Source organism: Crinia signifera, chromosome 3 (assembly GCF_055691185.1).
Source record: "Crinia signifera chromosome 3, ASM5569118v1, whole genome shotgun sequence".
NCBI lineage: Eukaryota > Metazoa > Chordata > Amphibia > Anura > Myobatrachidae > Crinia > Crinia signifera.
This window is the reverse complement of record NC_139219.1, coordinates 332,446,010-332,463,549: the sequence shown is the minus strand read 5'-3', so window position 1 is coordinate 332,463,549 and position 17,540 is coordinate 332,446,010. Positions and strand designations below refer to the sequence as shown.

At 52.4% G+C, this 17,540-nt stretch overlaps 1 protein-coding gene across 1 annotated transcript in view; it reads left to right on the top strand.

Annotated features, from left to right (window-relative positions):
* The window catches only part of GAREM2 (GRB2 associated regulator of MAPK1 subtype 2), a 109,723-nt gene that overhangs the window by 50,909 nt on the left and 41,274 nt on the right, over window positions 1-17,540 (top strand). The gene's annotated exons all lie outside the window — the stretch shown is intronic.

Sequence of the window (17,540 nt, the reverse complement as noted above, 5' to 3'; positions counted from 1 at the left end):
GGTCCTAAGCCTCCCTAGATTATTCAGAGGGACCTAAAGTCAATAAAATCAAGGGCATGATGCCAGTGTGAGAGTTTTTGTACCCCAAGAATTGCAACAATTTTGCAGATGTTTTCAATGCACATCGGACTGTGTCCTGCCCTTGGTGTCCTCCAAGCCTTGGTCTGGTCGTTCATGTGAACATTGGAAAAAACATCTTCAGTACATAGAAGATGGATATGTCTTCGTAAAAGGGCAGATGGTGTATGTTTAATATTCAATGACCATTTGTGTCTGGAATGGGTGTGTGTGTGTGTGTGTGTGTGTGTGTGTGGGAGGGGTGGTGGTGTGGGGTGGGTGGGGGTTCTGTGAGTTCAATCAAATGTCTAAGATTCCCCAGAAGTCCAGCTACTTGCAGGTGACTCTCATTTGACCTTATTACGTGCTGGCTGACATTAATAGGGGAGATCTGCAGATACTGATCACCGCGCTCAGCTCTGATTCATTCGATGGGAAAGCGCACAGTGACAAAAGCATTATGTTCAGCAGGAACCTCGAGTCTCTGTGACATATTAATTACAGCCTTTGGAGGCAGTCAGCAGGAACGCCTCCCAATAATTAGAAGTTCCAGCTGTGACATAATAAAAATCAGATTATTGGGGCTAATCTTCTACCCGGGAGAATTTCATGTTGTAGAGACAGAAAGGAAACAATTGCTGAGGGCTCCTGTAATAGATATGTTTCCTGTGTAGTTCTTTGTAGGGAAACCTGGACTTCAGCCTCTCAAACTTTAGTATAACCTCTAGTGACTCCATAGTGTCAGTACGATTCCACTAGTCACTGTGGTCTCCAGTACCAGGCCAGGTATCTCCCACTAGTCACTGTGGTCTCCTGTACCAGGCCAGGTATCTCTCACTAGTCACTGTGGTCTCCAGTACCAGGCCAGGTATCTCCCACTAGTCACTGTAGTCTCCAGTACCAGGCCAGGTATCTCCCACTAGTCACTGTGGTCTCCAGTACCAGGGCAGGTATCTCCCATTGGTCACTGTGGTCTCCAGCACTAGGCCAGGTATCTCCCATTGGTCACTGTGGTCTCCAGCACCATGCCAGGTATCTCCCACTAGTCACTGTGGTCTCCAGCACTAGGCCAGGTATCTCCCATTGGTCACTGTGGTCTCCAGCACCATGCCAGGTATCTCCCACTAGTCACTGTGGTCTCCAGTACCAGACCAGGTATCTCCCACTAGTCACTGTGGTCTCCAGTACCAGGCCGTCTATCTCCCACTAGTCACTGTGGTCTCCAGCACCAGGCCAGGTATCTCCCACTCGTCACTGTGGTCTCCAGTACCAGGCCAGGTATCTCCCATTGGTCACTGTGGTCTCCAGTACCAGGCCAGGTATCTCCCACTAGTCACTGTAGTCTCCAGTACCAGACCAGTTATCTCCCATTGGTCACTGTGGTCTCCAGTACCAGGCCAGGTGTCTCCCATTCAGGGCCGGTGCTAGGGTGTCCGGCGCCCTCCTGCAAACCATACATTTTGCGCCCTTTCACATTCTCATTGCAACAAGCTGCAGCCCGATTGTGGGAGTGTATGCAACATGCGATCCTATGGAGGATCTCGGGTGCATGTACATATATGCATAAACCATCTCAGTGCTGTGGCCGCAAAATGTTGCAGGCACTAAAGGTGCCCATATACGCTTCGAGAATCGCATACGTTATTGGCTAGATCACATCACATCGCACGGCATGCATGCAATGTGTGTGCGATCCAAAAGCAGGAAAAAAAGTGCAGCACTAGTGACTGAGGGGGAAAGGGGGGGAGAGCTGGAGAAGATGGAAGAAGAAGGGAGGAGATAGAGAGGGCGGAGTGTTGAGGACTGGCAGCGGCACTGGCACAGCACACTGAGAAGAAGGAAGGAAGGGGATGCGGCACTGCTGCCTGTTCATCATTTGATTGACAGCTGACATGCGCAGGGAGCAATGGGTAGGGGGCGGATTCACAGACAGCGCTACATGCCTCAGCGCAAATGTCCGTGAGGAAGAGGGGGCAGGTCGCGGGAGGAGGACAGTGTGTGCGTGGTGCAGGGAGCTGCTCAGCCTCTCCATACTGCCGCCCGCTGTCAGACAGGCTCTGCGGGCGGCGTGCAGGAGGCAGTGACAGTGAGGGCTGAGGCAGCTTTAGCAGAGCAGGGAGGGAGACAGCGCCTTTTCAGCATGGCGCCTCCCTGCTTTGCAGGAGCTGCTGAGTGGGTAGCGCCGGCCCTGCTCCCATTGGTCACTGTGGTCTCCAGTACCAGGCCAGCTATCTCCCATTAGTCACTGTGGTCGCCAGTACCAGGCCAGGTATCTCCCATTGGTCACTGTGGTCTCCAGCACCAGGCCAGGTATCTCCCATTGGTCACTGTGGTCTCCAGCACCAGGCCATCTATCTCCCATTAGTCACTGTGGTCTCCAGTACCAGGCCAGGCATCTCCCACTAGTCACTGTGGTCTCCAGCACCAGGCCATCTATTTCCCATTGGTCACTGTGGTCTCCAGTACCAGGCCAGGTATCTCCCATTGGTCACTGTGGTCTCCAGTACCAGACCAGGTATCTCCCATTGGTCACTGTGGTCTCCAGCACCAGGCCATCTATCTCCCATTGGTCACTGTGGTCTCCAGTACCAGGCCAGGTATCTCCCACTAGTCACTGTGGTCTCCAGTACCAGGCCAGGTATCTCCCACTAGTCACTGTGGTCTCCAGTACCAGTCCAGGTATCTCCCACTAGTCACTGTGGTCTCCAGCACCAGGCCAGGTATCTCCCACTAGACACTGTGGTCTCCAGTACCAGGCCAGGTATCTCCCATTGGTCACTGTGGTCTCCAGCACCAGGCCAGGTATCTCCCATTGGTCACTGTGGTCTCCAGCACCAGGCCATCTATCTCCCATTAGTCACTGTGGTCTCCAGTACCAGGCCAGGTATCTCCCACTAGTCACTGTGGTCTCCAGCACCAGGCCATCTATTTCCCATTGGTCACTGTGGTCTCCAGTACCAGGCCAGGTATCTCCCATTGGTCACTGTGGTCTCCAGTACCAGACCAGGTATCTCCCATTGGTCACTGTGGTCTCCAGCACCAGGCCATCTATCTCCCATTGGTCACTGTGGTCTCCAGTACCAGGCCAGGTATCTCCCACTAGTCACTGTGGTCTCCAGTACCAGGCCAGGTATCTCCCACTAGTCACTGTGGTCTCCAGTACCAGTCCAGGTATCTCCCACTAGTCACTGTGGTCTCCAGTACCAGACCAGGTATCTCCCACTAGTCACTGTGGTCTCCAGTACCAGGCCAGCTATCTCCCATTGGTCACTGTGGTCTCCAGTACCAGGCCAGGTATCTCCCACTAGTCACTGTAGTCTCCAGTACCAGGCCAGGTATCCCCCACTAGTCACTGTGGTCTCCAGTACCAGACCAGGTATATCACACTAGTCACTGTAGTCTCCAGTATCAGGCCAGGTATCTCCCACTAGTCACTGTGGTCTCCAGTACCAGACCATGTATATCACACTAGTCACTGTAGTCTCCAGTACCAGGCCAGGTATCTCCCATTGGTCACTGTGGTCTCCAGTACCAGGCCAGGTATCTCCCACTAGTCACTGTGGTCTCCAGTACCAGGCCAGGTATCTCCCACTAGTCACTGTGGTCTCCAGTACCAGAGCAGGCATATGTTTTACCTAAATGCTCATTCAAAGGGGTTTCATTGTCATTGACAGGAGTTTCATGCACGTAGCCAGGGGCACCATGCTCATTGCCAGGGGTGACATGCTCATAGCCAGGGGTTTCATGCTTGTAGCCAGGGGTGACATGCTCATTACCAGGGATTACATGCTCATAGCCAGATGGCGGAGGTCATGCTGCATTCGGTATATGCGTTTCACAAACTGCTTGTACAGTTGGAGCGCCTGTAGTCTTTGCAGGGGCTGGCAGTAGATCCCATTGGTCACTGTGGTCTCCAGCACCAGGCCAGGTATCTCCCACTAGTCACTGTGGTCTCCAGTACCAGGCCAGGTATCTCCCACTAGTCACTGTGGTCTCCAGTACCAGTCCAGGTATCTCCCACTAGTCACTGTGGTCTCCAGCACCAGGCCAGGTATCTCCCACTAGACACTGTGGTCTCCAGTACCAGGCCAGGTATCTCCCATTGGTCACTGTGGTCTCCAGCACAAGGCCAGGTATCTCCCATTGGTCACTGTGGTCTCCAGCACCAGGCCATCTATCTCCCATTAGTCACTGTGGTCTCCAGTACCAGGCCAGGTATCTCCCACTAGTCACTGTGGTCTCCAGCACCAGGCCATCTATTTCCCATTGGTCACTGTGGTCTCCAGTACCAGGCCAGGTATCTCCCATTGGTCACTGTGGTCTCCAGCACCAGGCCATCTATCTCCCATTGGTCACTGTGGTCTCCAGTACCAGGCCAGGTATCTCCCACTAGTCACTGTGGTCTCCAGTACCAGGCCAGGTATCTCCCACTAGTCACTGTGGTCTCCAGTACCAGTCCAGGTATCTCCCACTAGTCACTGTGGTCTCCAGTACCAGACCAGGTATCTCCCACTAGTCACTGTGGTCTCCAGTACCAGGCCAGCTATCTCCCATTGGTCACTGTGGTCTCCAGTACCAGGCCAGGTATCTCCCACTAGTCACTGTAGTCTCCAGTACCAGGCCAGGTATCCCCCACTAGTCACTGTGGTCTCCAGTACCAGACCAGGTATATCACACTAGTCACTGTAGTCTCCAGTACCAGGCCAGGTATCTCCCACTAGTCACTGTGGTCTCCAGTACCAGACCAGGTATATCACACTAGTCACTGTAGTCTCCAGTACCAGGCCAGGTATCTCCCATTGGTCACTGTGGTCTCCAGTACCAGGCCAGGTATCTCCCACTAGTCACTGTGGTCTCCAGTACCAGGCCAGGTATCTCCCACTAGTCACTGTGGTCTCCAGTACCAGACCAGGCATATGTTTTACCTAAATGCTCATTCAAAGGGGTTTCATTGTCATTGACAGGAGTTTCATGCACGTAGCCAGGGGCACCATGCTCATTGCCAGGGGTGACATGCTCATAGCCAGGGGTTTCATGCTTGTAGCCAGGGGTGACATGCTCATTACCAGGGATTACATGCTCATAGCCAGATGGCGGAGGTCATGCTGCATTCAGTATATGCGTTTCACAAACTGCTTGTACAGTTGGAGCGCCTGTAGTCTTTGCAGGGGCTGGCAGTAGATCCCATTGGTCACTGTGGTCTCCAGCACCAGGCCAGGTATCTCCCACTAGTCACTGTGGTCTCCAGTACCAGGCCAGGTATCTCCCACTAGTCACTGTGGTCTCCAGTACCAGTCCAGGTATCTCCCACTAGTCACTGTGGTCTCCAGCACCAGGCCAGGTATCTCCCACTAGACACTGTGGTCTCCAGTACCAGGCCAGGTATCTCCCATTGGTCACTGTGGTCTCCAGCACCAGGCCAGGTATCTCCCATTGGTCACTGTGGTCTCCAGCACCAGGCCATCTATCTCCCATTAGTCACTGTGGTCTCCAGTACCAGGCCAGGTATCTCCCACTAGTCACTGTGGTCTCCAGCACCAGGCCATCTATTTCCCATTGGTCACTGTGGTCTCCAGTACCAGGCCAGGTATCTCCCATTGGTCACTGTGGTCTCCAGCACCAGGCCATCTATCTCCCATTGGTCACTGTGGTCTCCAGTACCAGGCCAGGTATCTCCCACTAGTCACTGTGGTCTCCAGTACCAGGCCAGGTATCTCCCACTAGTCACTGTGGTCTCCAGTACCAGTCCAGGTATCTCCCACTAGTCACTGTGGTCTCCAGTACCAGACCAGGTATCTCCCACTAGTCACTGTGGTCTCCAGTACCAGGCCAGCTATCTCCCATTGGTCACTGTGGTCTCCAGTACCAGGCCAGGTATCTCCCACTAGTCACTGTAGTCTCCAGTACCAGGCCAGGTATCCCCCACTAGTCACTGTGGTCTCCAGTACCAGACCAGGTATATCACACTAGTCACTGTAGTCTCCAGTACCAGGCCAGCTATCTCCCACTAGTCACTGTGGTATCCAGTACCAGGCCAGGTATCTCCCACTAGTCACTGTGGTCTCCAGTACCAGACCAGGTATATCACACTAGTCACTGTAGTCTCCAGTACCAGGCCAGGTATCTCCCATTGGTCACTGTGGTCTCCAGTACCAGGCCAGGTATCTCCCACTAGTCACTGTGGTCTCCAGTACCAGGCCAGGTATCTCCCACTAGTCACTGTGGTCTCCAGTACCAGACCAGGCATATGTTTTACCTAAATGCTCATTCAAAGGGGTTTCATTGTCATTGACAGGAGTTTCATGCACGTAGCCAGGGGCACCATGCTCATTGCCAGGGGTGACATGCTCATAGCCAGGGGTTTCATGCTTGTAGCCAGGGGTGACATGCTCATTACCAGGGATTACATGCTCATAGCCAGATGGCGGAGGTCATGCTGCATTCGGTATATGCGTTTCACAAACTGCTTGTACAGTTGGAGCGCCTGTAGTCTTTGCAGGGGCTGGCAGTAGATTTGCCACGCGCCAGACTTCGCAAGGGGGACACCAGTCCCTGCTGCATTCCCCCACCTCCCTTCCTAACCCTGCCCGTCTCCCTGAAGCGGAGATGGGCAGGGTTCCCGTCCCCCACCGATGGGAAACGAGTGCCCCAGTCAGATGTAATGTCCGCTCACCAGCGGAGGCGTTCTGGCCGGCCCCGGCCCTGGATGAGTGGCGCTACATCTGTATATGGGATTTTCTGTATCACAGTGGAAAACTCAAACAGTGTATGGTTCCACCTGTGACACTACAAGCACCAGCATACACATAGGCACCAGTGAGTATTTGATGCTCCGGGGAGCCTGGATTCTTACTAGCCGGCTTCAGCTAATCAGGAGTGGTCTCTTATCACCGCTTAGCCAATCACTGAGAAAGTATGTGCAGTTACCAGACTTCCTATTGGCTCACACCACGATAGCGTGTAGATATTAGGTAAGTATTTATGTGTCCATTCATTATTTATCACCTATTAGGGGCATACATTATTAATCAGCTAATGGGCCATTCATTATTCATCACATAACTGGGGCATTATTCATTTCATGTTTACATTTTACTAGGGCAACACACATGTGCTACTAGGTGCTCACACCCGTGTGCATGCTGGGGCTTGTAGTTCTATAACAGGTAGCAATAGCATCCTATACTGCCATGCTGGCATAGGCAGTCACACGAAAGCTCGCGGGGTGCCAGGAGAGCGCCAGTGCTGCCCAGATGCTGTCTAGTGGCATTGAATGATTATTCGCCCGCTCACAAATGAGTCAGTCTGACTTTTATTTGGGCCGGAGATGGTGGAACAGGGGGCGGGGCGGGCGCTGACCTCACCTGCCGGCCCCGTGCAGGCTTCACCACGCCTGCATTTGCATGGGGACTCCTAGCATTTTTCTGGGCTCACCCAAAGTTTTTGTTGACTCTCCCACAAACACTGGGCGTCCTCATGCGCCAGACCCCCGTCCTCCCACTGCTAGGGACGGCCATCGTTGCCTTTGCCATCGATGGTTGCCATCGATGGAAAAAAGTGCAACTGACCATTGATGGTGTATAAGTATGCAATGGATGGCCATCGATGTTTTTACATATTGATGGTCATCCATTTGCTTTGAAAGATTGGCCTTTGGGCCAATCAAAATTCGGGGGCGGGGCTTTGAGGGTGTTGGGGGCGGAGCTATGCTCCATGCCCCAGCACCTTGATGAAAAAAAAAAAAAAAAAAAAACTATTCAGTTAAGCCTGACATCGATGGTGGGAAACCATCTGGTTCTCCCCCATCGATGTCAAAACTATTTGACATCGGCAATAAACCATCGATGATTTCTAATCATCGATGGTCGATGGCCATCCCTACCCACTGCCCCCCCCTCCCCCCTGTATGAAGGCCTTGGCAGCCCTGCACATGTGTATAATCGCCCATAAGCATGCGCAGAACCACACCATCGGTCCCAATTTGGAAAGGAAAGAGCCGAGCTGAATCACCCCCTGAGGCACGTGTATTGTATGGTAAAACCTGGGTTTAGTAAATCCCCCCCTCCCCCAACCTTGCTGCGAACCAGTGCCAGAGGCGCTGACCACACAGACCCAGAGCGGGGTAACATGAGGCCACGGTTATAAATTCTGTGAAATCATCTATATTACCGAGGAGTGATATGGCTGAGCTGGTATCGCTGTCTACGCGCCGGCTGTGAGATCATTCCTATTGAATTTGGACTTAATGAATATTTTTAGAGTCTTTCATTCTGACATTGAATCACCCTAATGAATTAGTAATGAGAAATGCATCCAGTTTGGGAGGGGCTGGAGTGCGGAGAGGGTGCGAGGCACAGAGGAGAACGTGTTAACCTCACTCATCATCTCCATTCATAAAGCTTGTGCTGGGATAAATAGGTCTGTGTTCCTCGTCTGTCCTCAGACTGCGCTGAGGCTCATTCACAAGACCCTCAGTGCACAATGGTGTGTAGGCAGATCCATGGGAATTATGGCATGTACTGACGTGATCACAAGCACATGTATGGAATTATATATGTGCCTGGATTGGTTTGTTATATATGTGCCTGGATTGGTCCTGTGCGATATATAGGGCAGTGATGTGCCCATGCATGTCCAGGCCGGGTGTTACCTTCATTACAGACCTGGTGCTTGCAATGTATATCATCTAGCTGTATGTCCTATTGTGTTTGGCTGCCTGTCCTGACCTTCGCTGGTGTTTCCTATATATGTGATCTTGATATTTTCCTATTGTGCTTGGCTGCCTGTCCTGACCTTCGCTGGTGTTTGCTATATATGTGATCTTGTTATTTTCCTATTGTGCTTGGCTGCCTGTCCTGACCTTCCCTGGTGTTTGCTATATATGTGATCTTGTTATTTTCCTATTGTGTTTGGCTGCCTGTCCTGACCTTCGCTGGGGATTGCTATGCATGTATGATCTGGATATTTTTCCTATTGTGTTTGGCTGTCTTGACCTTTGGCGTCTTCTATGTATATCATGAACCTTTGGCCCTCCAGCTGTTGTTGAACTACACATCCCAACATGCAGTGGTGTAGCTACGTTTTGGGCGCTCCCCCCGCCGTTAGGGGGGGCGCCCCCCCTGCCGCCGCCACACCAAGCACCCCTACCCCCCCACCCCGCCGCCCATGCAAACCCCCCCTCAATCCCCCACAGCCTTACCTATCTCGCTGGTCCCGGCGGCTCCGTTCTTCTGCTGAGGACCACCAGAAAATGGCCGCCCCCATACAGCAGACAGTTTTAGAGAACTGTGTGCTATATGTGGGCGGCCTTTTTGTGGTGGTCCTCAGTAGAAGAACGGAGCCGCCGGGACCAGCGAGATAGGTAAGTCTGCGGGGGATTGGGGGGGTTGTTTAACCATAGCACCGCAGCCCCCGGCGCCCCCACATGCACAGCGCCCCCCCCCCCCCCCCCCCGCGCGGTGGCGGGGGCTGTGGTGCTATAGTTACGCCGCTGCCAACATGCCCTGCAACAGTTTTGGTATGGCCAAATAGCAAAGCTGTAGCAGAGCATGCTGGGATGTGCAGTTCAACAACAGCTGGAGGGCGGAAGGCTGATGTGTATGATCCAGCTATTTTTACTCTTGTGTTTTGCTGCCAGCCTTGACCTTTGCTGGGGTTTGCTATGTATGTGATCCGGCTATTTTTCTTGTAGTGTTTGGCTACTTGCCTTGACCTTTGCTGGTGTCTGCTACAGATGGAGCGCCTGTCAGCCAGCCTGAGAAATCGCCAGATCTCCTGAGCTTAGTTAGGTTTAGTCTAGGGTTAGTGGGGGCTGTGGGTGGGAGCAGTGGGGAGCCGGCAGAGGGCAGCGGCGAGCTCCGTCAGATGGGGCATGCATGCATCTCTTGCGCATGCGCACCCCCTTCTGGCGGCTCGCGGTGAATGGCGATAGAATCAAATACTTGCCTACTTTTAAACTCTCCACTCCGGGCTTCTCCCAGAGACGTAATCAAGCCCCGCCCCGAGCACTGAAAATCCCCCCGATTTGCGGGACCTCCAGGAGGGGGCCACATGGTGTGATTTGCATATTTAGCCCAGCCCCTCACCACGAATAGCCACGAATCGCGGTAATTCAAGGAGGTACCAGGCAGATGTGGAGGGTGAGGGAGAATCCGGGAGGATTGCCCATCTTTCCGGGGGGTCGGGAGGGGGACCCGATTTTGGGATCCTCACGGCCAATCCGGGAGGGTAGGCAACCCTGTAGAATCGCCAGGAGCAGCTCCAATGTGAGCTGCTCCATCTGTATGTATCTGATCCGGCTATTTATACTATTGTGTTTGGCTACTTGCCTTGACCTTTGCTGGTGTCTGCTACAGACGGAGCTCCTGTCAGCCAGCCTGAGAAATCGCCAGATCTCCTGAGCTTAGTTAGGTTTAGTTTAGGGTTAGTGGGGGCTGCGGGTGGGAGCAGCGGGGAGCCGGCAGAGGGCAGCAGTGATCTCCGGCATATATGGTATATTTTAAGTCCCCTTCATTCATTTGGTAACACTCCAGGGATCTCAGGCCGGGGGTCAGTGTAGCTCAGGGACACCCACCCCTGCTGGTGCCTGTAGCAGCCTCTTCTGCTGGACTGAAGGAAACATGAAATTATAGCCACCAAAGAACATGAAAAACTCATGTTGACCATGTGACCTGCCGATCTCGCTCCCGTCGACCCAACGATTGCGTCTAATGTTTGTTTGTGTTGATCTAGAATCTACTTTAGATGCTGTCAACTCTTTAGGTTTCTAACTAGATGGGTTCGTCTACGCGTGGTCAACCATAACATGGCCGAACTAGACCCCTCCAACGCCTATACCATAACGCCTGTAACCACCCGGCCTTGGTCCATGGTGCGATGGCTATAGAGCATAAGCCTGCGGGCAAGTCCCTCCTATGTCTCTCTGTGGGGGTGATTCAGGTTGGCATGTAAAGAGCCGAATTCGGTCTGGGGACCAATGGTGTGGCTCTGCACATTCATATACGCACGTGCGGGGTCGCTGTGCGAACGCCTTTGGTGACTTTCACAGTCTCCGGGGCCTTTTTGACACAGCAGGGGGAGGAGTCAGACAGGGGGCTGGCGCATGGGGAATGCCCAGCATTTCCTGGGGGCACCCACAAAATATCCCAATGTCCAGAGTTCATGGCCAATGCTGGGGGGGTAGAGCTGCATTTGTTTGCTCCCTGTCTCGGCAGTACTGTAGCAGCAGGACTTGCCCCCCTAGTGGTAAAGCAGAGGGTGACTTTAGAATAGCTCAGGGGTGGAATTCTCTTATAACCAAAAAACAAAAAAACAAACCCCTTTACTTAAACAGTTTACATGGTGGAGAATCATTTCCCAATCAGATAACATTTTATTAGGATGCAATTAGCCATGAATGAGTGTATTATTCTCTGTATTAGCCCCATGCTCCCAACATCTCCCCACAGAATAATCTCCCTCACTTCACTTCCAGGGCACCTGTCCTATCTCTTCTAATTCTGCTCCAATCAATATCACTTAGCTGATAAAACCCGGGCCTCTCGTTTTTCCCTTGTCATCACCTTAATTGCTGGGACCTTACTGGATTCTGTTCACATTATGTAGAGCTGGTGTCAGAGCTACCAAAAACGATATAATGTGGGAAAACATTTCCATGCATAGAAATATAGCACACACAACATGTACAACTGTGTACAAACAATATATAAATGTATGTAGCCACACAATATATAACAGTAGCCACACAATATATAACTGTAGCCACATAATACATAAATGTTATGCATGCTTATAGGAGGCTAGGCTGCCCGGTCTGTGCTAGGAGGAGGCTAGGCTGCCCGGCCTGTGCTAGGAGGAGGCTAGGCTGCCCGGCCTGTGCTAGGAGGAGGCTAGGCTGCCCGGTTTGTGCTAGGAGGAGGCTAGGCTGTCCGTTCTGTGCTAGGAGGAGGCTAGGCGGCCTGGTCTGTGCTAGGAGGAGGCTAGGCTGCCCGGTCTGTGCTAGGAGGAGGCTAGGCTGCCCGGTCTGTGCTAGGAGGAGGCTAGGCTGCCCGGTCTGTGCTAGGAGGAGGCTAGGCTGTCCGTTCTGTGCTAGGAGGAGGCTAGGCGGCCTGGTCTGTGCTAGGAGGAGGCTAGGCTGCCCGGTCTGTGCTAGGAGGAGGCTAGGCTGCCCGGTCTGTGCTAGGAGGAGGCTAGGCTGCCCGGTCTGTGCTAGGAGGAGGCTAGGCTGCCCGGTCTGTGCTAGGAGGAGGCTAGGCTGCCCGGTCTGTGCTAGGAGGAGGCTAGGCTGCCCGGTCTGTGCTAGGAGGAGGCTAGGCTGCCCGGTCTGTGCTAGGAGGAGGCTAGGCTGCCCGGTCTGTGCTAGGAGGAGGCTAGGCTGCCCGGTCTGTGCTAGGAGGAGGCTAGGCGGCCCGGTCTGTGCTAGGAGGCTAGGCTTCCCAGTCTGTGCTAGGACAAGGCTAGGCTGCCCGGTCTGTGCTAGGAGGAGGCTAGGCTGCCCGGTCTGTGCTAGGAGGAGGCTAGGCTGCCCGGTCTGTGCTAGGAGGAGGCTAGGCTGCCCGGTCTGTGCTAGGAGGAGGCTAGGCTGCCCGGTCTGTGCTAGGAGGAGGCTAGGCTGCCCGGTCTGTGCTAGGAGGAGGCTAGGCTGCCCGGTCTGTGCTAGGAGGAGGCTAGGCTGCCCGGTCTGTGCTAGGAGGAGGCTAGGCTGCCCGGTCTGTGCTAGGAGGAGGCTAGGCTGCCCGGTCTGTGCTAGGAGGAGGCTAGGCTGCCCGGTCTGTGCTAGGAGGAGGCTAGGCTGCCCGGTCTGTGCTAGGAGGAGGCTAGGCTGCCCGGTCTGTGCTAGGAGGAGGCTAGGCTGCCCGGTCTGTGCTAGGAGGAGGCTAGGCTGCCCGGTCTGTGCTAGGAGGAGGCTAGGCTGCCCGGTCTGTGCTAGGAGGAAGCAAGGCTGCCCGGTCTGTGCTGGAAGAGGTGAAATCTCGGTGTTATCTGTGTAATGATGGAATCACAGCGTTATCTGTGTGGCAGTGTAATCACAGCGTTATCTGTGTGGCAGTGTAATCACAGCGTTAACTGTGTGATGGCTGAATCACAGCGTTATCTGTGTAATGATGGAATCACAGCGTTATCTGTGTGGCAGTGGAATCACAGCATTATCTGTGTGATGGATGAATCACAGCGTTATCTGTGTGGCAGTGAAATCACAGCATTATCTGTGTGATGGATGAATCACAGCGTTATCTGTGTGGCAGTGTAATCACAGCGTTATCAGTGTGGCAGTGTAATCACAGCGTTATCTGTGTGGCAGTGGAATCACAGCATTATCTGTGTGATGGATGAATCACAGCATTATCTGTGTGGCAGTGGAATCACAGCGTTATCTGTGTAATGATGGAATCACAGCGTTATCTGTGTGGCAATGGAATCACAGCATTATCTGTGTGGCAGTGCAATCACAGCGTTATCTGTGTGGCAGTGTAATCACAGCGTTATCTGTGTGGCAGTGCAATCACAGCGTTATCTGTGTGGCAGTGTGATCACAGCGTTATCTGTGTGGCAGTGTAATCACAGCGTTATCTGTGTGGCAGTGCAATCACAGCGTTATCTGTGTGGCAGTGTAATCACAGCGTTATCTGTGTGGCAGTGTAATCACAGCGTTATCTGTGTGGCAGTGAAATCACAGCGTTATCTGTGTGGCAGTGAAATTACAGCGTTATCTGTGTGGCAGTGTAATCACAGCGTTATCTGTGTGGCAGTGTAATCACAGCGTTATCTATGTGGCAGTGTAATCACAGCGTTATCTGTGTGGCAGTGTAATCACAGCGTTATCTGTGTGGCAGTGTAATCACAGCGTTATCTGTGTGGCAGTGTAATCACAGCGTTATCTGTGTGGCAGTGTAATCACAGCGTTATCTGACGGAGGAATCACAACTTTGTATAAGTGAAATTGACTAGAAAATGTTGGAGCTGCTGTCAGTGTTTATTTTAGGGGGGGGGGGGGGGGGGGGTAATAAAAATGATACCATTTAGTTTTACTGTAGCCAACAACTACAATATATGTTACTGAGACGCTGTTACATAATAAAAAGCATATAAACTACAGTATAAATAAACCATAATAACGTGTAGTAAGTCCTGGAAGGGGTGAGAGGACAGCTGAAGTTCTCTGTGATCTGCAGCCTGGCAAGGTGGCAGCCTGCCCTCACGGGTGCCTGGCACTCAGTGTGCCCATTACACCGGAGGAACCCACATAGAAAGGTTATGAGCTCAGTAACATTGGATATTACTCCGGAAGGAAGAGATATGATAGCCTGAATTACTGCCGAGTGAGTCCCCAGGGGACGGATTAGGTAGAGGGGATGGGGAATCCAGGGCCAGGAAAGGGAAGACAATGCACAGATAAGAAGCTCTCTGAGTGGGACAGTCCCGTCATACATCCTAACATACTGTAGGGGGTTATTCTGGTTCACTCGGAAAGGCACAATCACTCTCTAATGGACACAACCATGCTGCACTGCAGGTGGGGCTGATGTAACATGTGCAGAGAGAGTTACATTTGGGTGGGGTTTGTACTTCAAACTGATATCTATATTGCAGTGTAAAAATAAAGCTGCCAGTATTTACCCTGCACAGAAACAATATAACACCCAAATGTAATTCTCTCTGCACATGTTGCATCTGCCCCCTGCAGTGCAGCATGGTTTTGTCCATTAGAGAGTGATTGTGCCTTTGCGAGTGAACTAGAATAACCCCCATAGAGAGATGGAACTATTAGGAGAACAGTAGGGATGAGTATGTATTAGGATAGCTAGGAAACCTTCATATCTATCTATCTATCTATCTATCTATCTATCTATCTATCTATCTACAGGTTATAGTCCGATGGGGTAAGATCAGAACTGTAGAGAGGATGGTTTAACCCCTTGTCAGTCATGGACAGTTGTCTGGCTCCTTCTTCATGGCTGACACTTGCGTAACCTTCTTGTAAGTGTGGCAGACATTATTTCCTGCACCGCAGTCACAAATGAACTGATCTAACGCGTCCAACCCTGCACAGCGGCCTAGTGAATAAGACGCGCGGCCATCAGAAGCTTGTGGTCTCTATTCAGACTTAGCTGCAGGTTTGTGAAACTTTGCAAAACTGCAACTGGCGGCGCTATGCTGCGGGAAGGAAGGGTAATGTGTGAGCGAGGCGCAATTGTATGTGTGCCGCCTGGTGAGGCCATATGGGTGGCTGCATGGGTATAATAGCATATAGGGGGGGTAACTGAGCATAGAGTCAGACTACCTGCAGTCAGGGCGACAAAGCCAAACAAATGGTGGATTGGTTCATTGTTAGACGGTATTGTGCTCACCACAATGTAATCATGGTGATGCCCCTTATGGGATGTGCTGGGGGCCACCTGACCAGACTCATTAAGAAGGTCACTGCCACCAAACCATCCCCCCTTCCCCCAGCTCAGAGGTTTTCCCTGGTGGAAGACATCTGCTGAGAATGGGGATTAGGGGCAATTTAACTCATCCAGCTCATCAATAGTAAATGAAGCGGTGATAAATAAATCATTATCGTCTCTCTCCGGATGTGCAGAAGTAAATGTCCAGCTGCTCGCTCACATATGGGACTGACCGCGTACTGTACAGGGGACGTGTTATATACAGGTACCCCCGGAATGGGGACGTGCGGGCCAGAAGATAATATGTGGACTTTGGCTGTACTAAAAAGAAAAACAATTTCACCTCTGGCGCTGTAAAACTAAAAGCTGCAGAAGACTAAACCTGATGGTCACCTGACCAACAAAATAGACAATAGCAAAGGACAAAATGAGTCTACTTGCGCTGATAGTAATGTCCCAGTGTGGTCTCCACTTTTTCTTCCAATGACATAGTTCGAATATGCAAAAAAGGAGAACAAAACACTATTGTAGTATAAGACAATACACAAAAATCTTCCTCTAAACTTGTGGGGGGGAGTTATAAAAACACGGTGCTCCCCCAGTTCCCAAGTGGTCCGAGGGTAATATAGGGTCACCTCACTCGTGTGAACATAAGCAAGTGCTTACATGTGAGAGTTTAGATGACTCATATTAAGGTATCTTTTAAGATGCAGAGTTTTAAAATATATCTTAAAAGATACCTTTATATGAGTCTACTGAACTCTCACATGTAAGTACTAGCTTATGAGGTGACCCTATATTACCCTCGGACCACTAGGGAACTGTGGGAGCATACTAATCACTTATGTTAGTACATATGAGAGATGCATCGCCATTGGTTAATGCATTCCCCGGAACTGTGTCAGCGCAGCGTTATCCTGCCCGTAACACTACCGTCCGCTCTGCATATCACTATAGATAGATCAGATGGGGAGAGCTGAATACGGCCCAGGGCTGTGGTAATGCGTCAGGGTACGTCGGAGAGTCCCTGCGGCCCTCCCCCTCACTCTGACTCTGTAAATGGGGTCATTGTCCCCTCAGGAAGCTGCAATAGGGTAAATCAATGTTTAAGCAAGGCCTGATCAATAGGCGCTGGCGGACGCAATGGTTAACGCCATAAACACGGCACTGAGGCTACTGAGGCTCTGTGCAATAACAAGTCCTTCATCTCACACTTATCCCTCCATCCATCTACGTCTCGGCCAGTCTCTGAGGGAGCTGTGCAAGGCCCACAACAGGCACTGATATAGGACAGACACCTGCATTGGGGGCAGGGGACACTGGGGGCAGGGGACAGGGAGAGGGGGCAGGAGACACTGAGGGCAGGGGACATCGGGGGCAAGAAACATGGAAGGGCAGGGGACATCGGGGGCAAGAAACATGGAAGGGCAGGGGACACTGGGGGCAGGGGGCATCGGGGGAAAGGGACATTGGGGGCAAGGAACATGGGAGGGCAGGGGACACTGGGGGCAGGGGACATTGGGGGCAGGGGACATTGGGAGAGAGAGAGACCCTCCGTGGTTTCCCATTGTGGCGGCCGGGGCGGTGTCTGATATAAGGTGGCACAGATCGGGGTAGTGGGACCCTCCGTGGTGTCCCATCGTGGCGGCCAGCGCGGTGTCTGATATAAGGAGCCACAGATCGGGGTAATGCGTCCCTCCGTGGATTCCCATCGTGGCGGCCAGCGCGGTGTCTGATATAAGGAGCCACAGATCGGGGTAATGCGACACTCCGTGGTGTCCCATCGTGGCGGCCAGCCCGGTGTCTGATATAAGGAGCCACAGATCGGGGTAATGCGTCCCTCCGTGGATTCCCATCGTGGCGGCCAGCGCAGTGTCTGATATAAGGAGCCACAGATCGTGGGTAATGCGACCCTCCGTGGATTCCCATCGTGGCGGCCAGCGCGGTGTCTGATATAAGGAGCCACAGATCGGGGTAATGCGACACTCCGTGGTGTCCCATCGTGGCGGCCAGCCCGGTGTCTGATATAAGGAGCCACAGATCGGGGTAATGCGTCCCTCCGTGGATTCCCATCGTGGCGGCCAGCGCGGTGTCTGA